Below are 9,915 nucleotides of genomic sequence, written 5' to 3'. Positions count from 1 at the left end.
AACACTACATGATATCCTACGATTTGTACTCCTACGATACAGGCGTAATATCAGATTAACGTATGTGGTTCCAGTGCTGGCTCCGCATTGCAGTCTATTAAACATTACGTTTGTATTCCTATGATTCAGCAAGCTATAATGAAGTATTCCTCTACGAAAGTTACCTATGATATCCACATCACCCGCATCGTAAAGTGCACTTCGTCCACCAGAACGACGCAGTGCCCTCTTCATTTCTTACGAGGCTGGGTGATGGCCTCATGCTGACCGAGGATGATTGCAGATTGATTGACAGCCGCTTTGTAGACTAGGCTACGTAGGCCACATATGCCGTACGACATACATGTCGTAGTCTACGAATACGACAAACACCATCCACTGATGTTGGTCTACGTAGCACTATCCAGGCCTACCAGCCACGACGGCCTATACCCACCCAACGCGAAGGTGGCTTGAGGTTCCAACATGTCGGCGGCTCTGTCGACAGACAATTTGTCGACGAAATCACCGGGGCATCAACGAATTCCAACAGCTCTACTATATGACATACTTCACTACACATGGACCCCTCGTCACAATGATCACGACCGGATCCTATAACAAGCCATGACCAGCTGCTGGTGCTCACTGATCACGGTGATGATGCCCTTGTTCAAGAACTGTCAAGAATTTCTTGCACAAATGCACACGGGTTCGTGAAACGTGCGTGCGTTCTCGGGACACGTATAAGCACTACATATCAGATTACCGCTTCTGGTGTTGGTAATACCCACGTTGCCATTGGCAGCGTTACTCAACCGTAAAGAACTGGTTATATAACACATATGCGGCTCTTCAACATATGCATGTGTGCGTATAAAATTTATACAAATCTTTAGCGTCATTTTGTAACGTGTAGCTCAGTAAAAAAGTTACGCCACAGTCACCTACCCGCCGCATGCTTCGCATAACATCGACTCCCACGGTACGTGGGATCTGCCGAATTTTTTTACAATGAATGTCAGTTCCGTAAAGAGGTAGGTATACTCAAAATAAACTCAGTAACAGCATTTTATGCCACTTCAGATTTCCCGTATGCCGCTCTGGTTTTCTGTGTGGGTTTGGGATGAGTGATATGTGTTGTGGAAACCACGTATTGTTTTAACAGTTATGTGCATAAGAGACTCTCAAGGTTAAAAGAAATAAACACTCATTATTTTCATTACTATTGCAATTATGTTTGTTTTTATCTGCAGCAGTGGCAATTTAAGTGGAAGGACAAAATAGTGCTTTTTACATGGAGAATTGCTGCGAGATCGTCACAAGATGTCAGGTTTGTGTTTTTATGGTCTCTTGGGAGTAATCGCGCTTTTTTAACGTACAGGAACTGACTGAATACACCACAAACAGAGATGTTTGTGGTGTATTCCCAAGACACCCAAGATGTACAACCATCTAGCCCCTATAGCTGCTCTTATTGCAATAATTTCTAGTTCATCGGGCTTTCGTGTTCTGCGCTCTCTGCTTGTGGTGTATTCAGTCAGTTCCTCTATGTTAAAAAAGCGCAATTACTCCCAAGGTGTACAACCAAGTAGCCCCTATATCTGCTCTTTTTATGGTCTCATTTTCTTCAAGAAAACTTCAGCTGAAATTCAGCGCTGTGCCGTGTGTCCCCTTCACGTCTTCGTCCATGTTAGTCACGTTGTCGCTGTTCCTGCTCAATGTACGGTTGTCACAACTTCCAATTGCAGATCTGCAGAGATATTAGATATCACTGAATGATACAAGAGAGAGAGAAAGAGCAGAGGAAGGCAGGGAGGTTAACCAAAAGTTTGTATCCGGCATGCTACCCTGCACTGGGGTTGGGGAATAGGGGGTTGAAAACGAGAGAGAGAGATACTGAACGATACATTTCGTACTACTCTAATCACCTAGCCAGGTGGAATGTAGACTCCTATGTCGTATCTAAGACCCTACTCGCCTTTCCACTGAAATATTGGAGAAATTTCTCTGACTATTAGCGGCAAGAGAGGGTTACCTTTTTTATGTACTTCCTGATCCCTCTAGATTCTCTGTGATGGTAATTTATTCAAACATTACCAGCAATGATGAAAGGGGCAACGGCGCAGTTATTCGAAATTTTCAGGGCCTGTTTAACTTGACATATGGGGTCAAAAAAAAAGCAATACAAGAGCCAACAGACTTGTTTTAGAGACCCCAGTAATTTTATTTGTGAAACTTGAACAGGTCTGCTTGAACAGGGGCTGTAGTAAATCTTGTGTGCACTCATGCCAGGTAATCGGGCCAGTCTTCCAGCAAGCTCTTTTGCAATGGATTCATGAAATAAGGGAAGGAGCACATACGGAATGAAAGCAAGTCGGCCAGCATAACAAAATTAAAAAAGCACCAATGCAAACTTGGGCCGCATACTTTTTTTTAAATAATGGGTACCACAAAGTAACGTAAACATAACTACAAGGTATTTGCAGTCTTACGGTGAATATCCACACTGGGAGAATTTGTAACGCAAATCGAACAGTCCTGCTCAGACTCTGGCCATGCGCAGTTCGCTTTTCTCCAATGTTGCACCCCGCGACGTGAATCTCGAAAAGCATGCACACACATGCTCTTCGCAACCCTAAAGAATTTATCAACAATGCGCTCGAACGGTACAGGTGGAGTTCACTTAAAACGCGGCGGTGCGGCTTGTGGCCGCGCCGCTCAACACCCGGGTCACGAAAGACGTCGTACGGAGCGAGACTGAGGGTCTAATTTGGCCAGCTGCGGTCCATTAATGTAGCTATAAATGAATTCCATAAGTCAAGAACGTTTTAATTCTTCATCGGAATGCGGCTACTGCGGAAAGCATTGACCCCGAGACGTGGCTTCTGCTTGGTCGTAGTTCACAATAGCCGTCGAGCGAACGCAGCCCCGAATAAACAGAATGCTCGCTTACGCGATTATTAACAGCTCTTTTCCGACGACCAGAGATAAAGCGTCTTTATTTAAAGTATTGCCTATACATTAAGAAGGCCCTTATGTTCAGTTCACGCCAGCTCACGCGACTCCTCGGGTACAATGTTATGGATTTCGTGCACTACAAAAAGACACCGACGGCATATAAGCGCAGGCGAGGCAGTGCGAATTTCAACACAAAAGGTAAGAGAATAAGTCTTCACTTACCTACGTGGATTCAAAGAACCTCACGGAGTTTAAATATATACGCTGTGGGCCATCATTGGCAGCGTGGCTTGACAAGGGTGCTTCGCCAAGTATTTTGACGAAAACTTGACGTCTTGCAAGAAAAGATCATATTCAGGCTGTCGCGGAGGGTCCGAATTGTTCACTGATGCACAAAACATGCAAAGCCGTAGTGTTTCTTTCTTGCTAACGCGTTAACACTGAGGCTAGCACAGCCGAACAAGGGAGCGACTGCGTAGTGCGGCCATTTTCTCAAATACTAAACCTCCTCGACAGGATGCGCCTGAATTTCGCTAGGCGGTGCGACAGTTTATGGGCATTGCGAATACGCCATACATATCGCGCGCTTGCCCTTTGGCGCCGTTGTGGCACTTTGGCTCGCCGACGGAGCCGGGGTGGCGCGCCGCTTCTGCCTCCTCTCTCAGTTTCCTCGTCAGTTGGAATGCGTTGCGTGGTTGCGTTGGTAGCGCAGGTTGCGTGTCTGTTCATGCGCGTCTTCGGTGGTGTTGACGCTGGCTCCGTGCACGAGGTGACGCTAGGAGGGCGGAATATTCATGAAGCTGTGGACACTGAAAACGGGCGCCAGTTAACGGTGAGTGTACTGCTTTCGTAGGTACTAATTATACAGCTTTAGCTGGGCGTCTGCAGCAGCTCTGCGGAAGTTATCTGCCAGCCATTTCCAACAGCAGCCTGTGTCCGCGGGGCTGTTGCGGATGCCTAACTAAAGCTGCCAGTTAACGAGTTGCCACCGTTATGCGCGTTGCTGTACAAGCTCCCATAAAGTGAGCGATGCAAACAATTATCAAGGGTCATTTTTTGCTGATCGCACGTTGTGTCTGCACTACAGAAGGTGCAAGATGTCGCTTTGAGATGCACTTTAGTCTACTCCATAATAACATTGCCATCGACCTTGAGTGTCCAGCGTGCTTCCGAGCGTGGGAGCGTAAAAAAGAAAGATGCTTGTGCACAGAACGCTCAGATGCACTATATATAATGGTTTTTGTTGGCTTAAAGACGGTAGTTTGAGGTGCAGATATAGTACGGTGCTTCCAGAACGTACGCGGTAGTCATTCAAGTTGGACACGCCTCGCCGGTAAAGTGAAAAAGCTCGAGACTTTCGACGGCGCGCGTTGTTGCGGCCGCCGCTGTGCACTCTTTTCCCTCGTTTCTGTTTGCTGTTTTCTTGGTTTGCATACACTGCGATGACGTTGGGCGTTATAACAGAATCGAGTGAGTGTACGTGATTGTGAGAGCTATGTGCGGTAATTTTAGTATATGACATGTCTGATCTCGACGTAGACGGCGTCCGCACGCGCTGGGCCCTCGTACTCGCATGTGTTTATCTGAGTATTTAAAGGGCCCCTCACCAGGTTTGACAATTTTGAGCTAACGAGCGCATTGCATACACTGGGCGTTCACGATCACGTCTGCCAAAATTTGCAACGCTACGCGCCGCGGAAATGGGTGAAATTTCAAGGTGAACGCTGCTTGCCCTTCCTCCCGCGGGCGCCCGCTTTAGAGAATGAGGGGATGACGTACATGAGAAAATGGCCCTACGTAGATAGTAGTGCTGTGACGTCGCCTACAGTTGCATGTGACACTGGGATAATTATTTGACACGACATGTGTAGTTTGTCTAATTTGTTGCTTGAATAGATTAATAAAACTTCAGAGAAATAATGAGACACACAAAGGGAATGCGTGCATCTTTTTCATTTTTTTTTCGTGAATTGCAGCGAGATGCGGGGCTAATGGGCCTCCCTTTCCCATGCGTTCGTGTCCCCGCGTTTAGCGCATCAAGCAGACGCCAGTCCTGGAAACGAAAGTAATGTTCGAGCACTCATTATGCTCATTTATTCTACCGCGTCCAAGTTAACGTTAATGCGGCACTGGCTCATGATACCGCCACTCTCGTGCCCGTACAAATGTCTCAACTTTCATGCCCGTCCCGCAGAAACAGGCATTACACCACGGAGAACGCCGACAAAACGCCCACGGCCGCTACACACACAAAAAAAACGGTAGCGGCCGTGCAACGCCGCTCGCGTGCTCGGGCTGGCTCAGGCACGTCATGCGCATGTGACCATGCATGCGCATGACGTGTTCATGCGTATGTGCCAAGTGAAGAGGGCAGGAAAGGGATTTGGCTTGCTAAGGCTACACAGAGTGAGTGGCAAGGGTTTGAAACTCGCCTCCTCGCATCATGGTTTCGCGCCGCTACAAATTATTGTTTTTCTCAGCTCGTAATGAACCAATCTGAAAAATTCTGGCGGCATACTGCTCTTCATTCGGCACACGACAACTTCCAGCGTCTAACTAAAATTTGCTATGTGCCCTGGTGAGGGGCCCTTTAAGGACGGGTAACGTTTGTAAAACATGCGGTCAGTAACCGCTCACGGCGTGCCCCTGACTGCCGCAGGATGTGCTTGGATGTCGGGATATACCGGCGCAAAGCCGTGTTTATTCTGAAGCAAGGCGTGTGACCGGGCTAGTTGGTATTCCATAGGGACGTGAACAGCGCGTGAAACACACAAGGACGAATAACCGACGAGGACTAGCGCTAGTCCTCGTCGGCTGTTCGTCCTTGTGTGTTTCACGCGCTGTTGACGTCATTGTTCTGAAACCAAATTTTGAAGCGATTTCTCAGAAAAGAAGTGCTTTCATTCGTGTATAGGCCTCGCGCGCTGCGGTTGCAAATCGGACGTGCAGCGCCACTGCGGCGGCTGCTGGCAAAATGTCCCTGCTCCCTTCGCAGAGCCGCGCAGAGCCGCACCAGGTTGGCAATGGCCCATACAGCGCAAGTGTGTGTACGCGGCGAAATAAGTCGACTTCTATCTGCTCTTGGGAGTTCGCATGTCATAACAGCTACAAGAACACGGCCGGGAAACTGCCGAAGGCGCAATTTTATCATTTTCCATGGAAGTCATACGAGGCTGGTCGGCGACCACGCTGGAACGCAGCCGTTCGGCGCGCCAGATAAGCAAACGCGCCCCGTCTTCGCACGGTTTCTTTCGCTTTCTATCCAAGTCACTGGCGTAACCCTTCCCCCCCCCCCCCCGAATTTTCTTTTTACTTTTGCATGTGCATATATACACGCACACATATAAACGCATGGACGAACATACATGAAGTAAGGTTGAACCCCGACCAAAAAAAGTCTCTGGCTACGCTACTGCTCCAGGTATACTGACACATTGTTGATTTCTTTGTTCCTTTTATTACTGTTAGCCCGATGGATATTTGTGGGAACCATGCGAGGCAAAGCAGTACACTGCAGTGCCCACTTTGTCGGCTGTGCACGACTGTCGGGCTCAGGGGCTTCAGGATCGGCTTTATGATCGGAAGACCTAGACGAAAAACAGTTGCACATGTTCAAAAATATAATTTAGAAAAGTGTTCGTCGTACTAACAGCGCTAGGAAACTAAGTGACGGGCACTTCATGCAGTCTCTATCTTTTCATCGTTGCTAGCATGTCACTTCAACTATCCCAGCTTTCTGCTAATTCGCACCGGTCATAGGACAAGCGACGCGCGATGCTGCCAATAAAAAGTATTTTCTATTGTATGCGAAGAAAAAAGTTGACTCGCTTCTAAACGCACGTCGTACACCACGCTCTTTATTTGTGCGGCGCATTTTCCGAATGTTTCCGAGGGACCGACGGCAATGTTCAGTTCTTATCTTACGCAGGAAACGTGATTAGGGGCGTTCAAGACGCCACGCCGAAGCTAACTACTTCGCTTGAAGTATTCGTGAACATTTGCTATTCGTCCGCAGCCGCAAAAAAGCAAGCGGGGCTCGCTTTGCGTTGCCATTTTCACGTATCAACATTCCCCGCACACAGCTTCGAGCTAGCGCCGGGAAGGGAACAGGGACAAAATGCGCTAAGTGGCCGCATTGGCGCTGCGCACTCGGATAGGGGTGGCGCCATCAACTGAGCGCGCGAGCCCTATAGCCACTGCCTATTAACGCGAGAGCTCGTGTCGCAGTGTCGGTGTTGGTGTAGGCGTCGCTACCGACGCTTGTGAGCGAAAAATCGAGAACGATGCAAATAAGGTAAACAATAAATATCTTCGGTCTCGTTGAGGATCGAACCCGGGCCGTTTGCGCGGCAAGCAGATGTCCTACCACAAAGCTACAATGTTACTGTCAGCTGCTTTGGAAAAAAACACTACTTAAATGTCATGTAGTGGAAGAAGTCTCCTTAACGCACTTTATTCGGCAAGTGTCACGACGAAAATGAGCCCATTCGGCGATTTGTAGGCGCATTGGCAAGGCCATCAAACTACGTTTTTTGCGCGACGAAAAAGGCCGGGATAGTGCAGCCATCGCCGCTAAAAACACACACGAACTTTCAAACAGCTGTAAAAATGGACAACTATGTCCATCTAGCGGAAAACATATGAAGCCAACGCCTGCTTTCTAGAGGAGGTGTTCATAGAGTTAATATACTGGCTCTAGAGGAAAAGCTCCTCCCCATAGGGCCCATGCATTGAAACCTATAACCGCATGGGTTCCGCCATGATGGAACAAAACGAACGTTGCCAGACCCTGAGACGCTCGCTATATTTGGCCGTAGTAATCAGTTTTAATCTACCAACCTAAGCCAGCTACGCGCTGTTCAGGGAACATCAGCTGTGTTTTGATGCGTGAAGCCGTGTGTTAGCGTAGCGTTGTCTATGCAGCTGGCCCGATTGATAGCAGTTAACATTTGCACCTGTTTGTGCATGGTTTTTACTCGGAACGCCCTACCAATAATTCATAACGAATAAAGTTTCTCCGTTCGATGGTACAAGGGTCACTCAACAGATTCGCAGCTCGAAGCAAAGTGCGTAGGCCGTGGTCGCGTGGTGCTTCGACTTGCAATGACGAGACACTTGTATCCCCCTTCTTTTTCAGCTCATTGCTGCCATATTTCAGAGCAGCGTGCCATAAGCAGAACAATGTCGATTGCAGCATGCAGCGGCGAATGTGAGTGAGACGACACCCTAAAAGCTTCAATCAAAACTAAAGATACAGGGCATACGAAATTTTGTCGCCGTTGAAAAGACTGAAAAAAAGAAAAACTTCGGCTGCGCCTACTTGGTACATAACTTTCAGTGCTTGTCTCATCTCTTCTTTGCCGTCCGTCCTGGTTTGCACTGAAGTTTTCAGCTTGAAAGAAAAAAGGGCTCTCACATGAAGTCTAGTGGTACGTGGCAACAGAAAAAGCACACTATGACAACTACGAGATACACGACGTATACGAAGTTTCAGGGGCCTTAACAAGACGACGCGGAAACCGGCGCAATCGGCCGCAAGCTGTTATGATCGGCCTGCCTGGCTTGGCGCCGCTTTGACGCATGAGACGTTGCGGCTAAGACTACCCTGATTTCTTCCGGGCCAGCGGTTCCAGAGATGCACCAAGAGCGGCGACAACACGAAAGTCGTTCGTCTAATTATCCCAGGTTGTCTGCGCCCCTCGTAAAACCCTTTGGGCACGCCTGACCGACTGACAGATTAGGAAGAGTTGTTGGCCGTCGAGGCGGCTTGCTTTGTCGTCAAGGTGCTCCGGGCAAAGGGCCCAGTGTTTGGGAACCGTCTGCGGATGCATTTCCCACGTTCTCCGTGGCGCCTTGGTGCCGCTGTTTCCACAATTCGTGGTCTACCTGGCGCCGCATACCCCTCACTGCAACAGACTACGAAATTGTCTTCCACGTAAGACTTAACGTCTTCGTGCTGTGCCGTGTAGTGCGCGATGGGCACTGTTTTTCCCTCGCCATGGGACGGACTGGACGTGCCTCTTTCTCCTTTCGTGGGTTGGGAAGGAGGCGGCGTTTCACCTTCCCCTTTTGGGGGCGGAGGTGAAGATGGAAATTTTCATTGGACTGTCCTGGCCTCCATTGTTTTTTCCTACAGGGAACCCTGGGAAGGCCAGGACATAAAATGCGAGCGCCGATGCGCTCCCGACAAGCTCTCACAAGTTCTCTCAAGCTCTCACAAGCTCCGAGAAGCTCCCAGAAGCTCGAGAGCTTCCATGATGCTAACCCCATCATGTAGCAACACGCTACCTGTAAATAATGTAATAAACGTTATTGTTAACAGCTCCGGGCTCCTCTCCTTGACATCTCCCCGGGACTCTGGCTGGCTTCGGTCTTCTGGGCAGAACCCCGAATACATCAAAGCGCACTCTCGAGTAATTTTTGGTGTTGATATGGTGGCGCCATCTAGTAAACCAGCCTACAAGCGCTCCTTTCCGTGCACAGTAAATTGCATAAATAGCCGTCGTATTCTTTTGTAAAAGTATTCAAAATAAACGCAAAACAATATCGGAGCGTTTTTAATTGTGCAAGTGCTTCTTTAGTGTTGATATGTGATGGCAAGAATGACAACGTTCCAAGATGTCAGCGTTCTTGTGGTTAGCGGTCTCGCGGCCCAGCTTTTCCTCTAGAGGCAGTATATTAACTCTATGGAGGCGAGGATCAAGCAAACAGCAAACGCTAGATAATGTGCTGCCATGTGTGAGACATTGTGAGAAATATGTCTCGACTCTTGCACAAGGAGGTGCAGAAGAAATGACTGGGCGAGTTGGAATTGGTTATGCATCTTCGAAACGGGCATCTTCGAAACGAAACGGTCTTTCCTTGTCTTTGTTTTGGGCCGCCCGTTTCGAAGATGCATAACACCAGGAAGTGCTTTAGATCGAAAACCTGTACCATTATTATAGATGCATCGCGTGCACGCGCGTGTGTGTCTGT

This window comes from Rhipicephalus sanguineus, chromosome 7 (genome assembly GCF_013339695.2).
Source record: "Rhipicephalus sanguineus isolate Rsan-2018 chromosome 7, BIME_Rsan_1.4, whole genome shotgun sequence".
Lineage (NCBI taxonomy): Eukaryota > Metazoa > Arthropoda > Arachnida > Ixodida > Ixodidae > Rhipicephalus > Rhipicephalus sanguineus.
Note: the sequence above shows the minus strand (reverse complement) of the source record.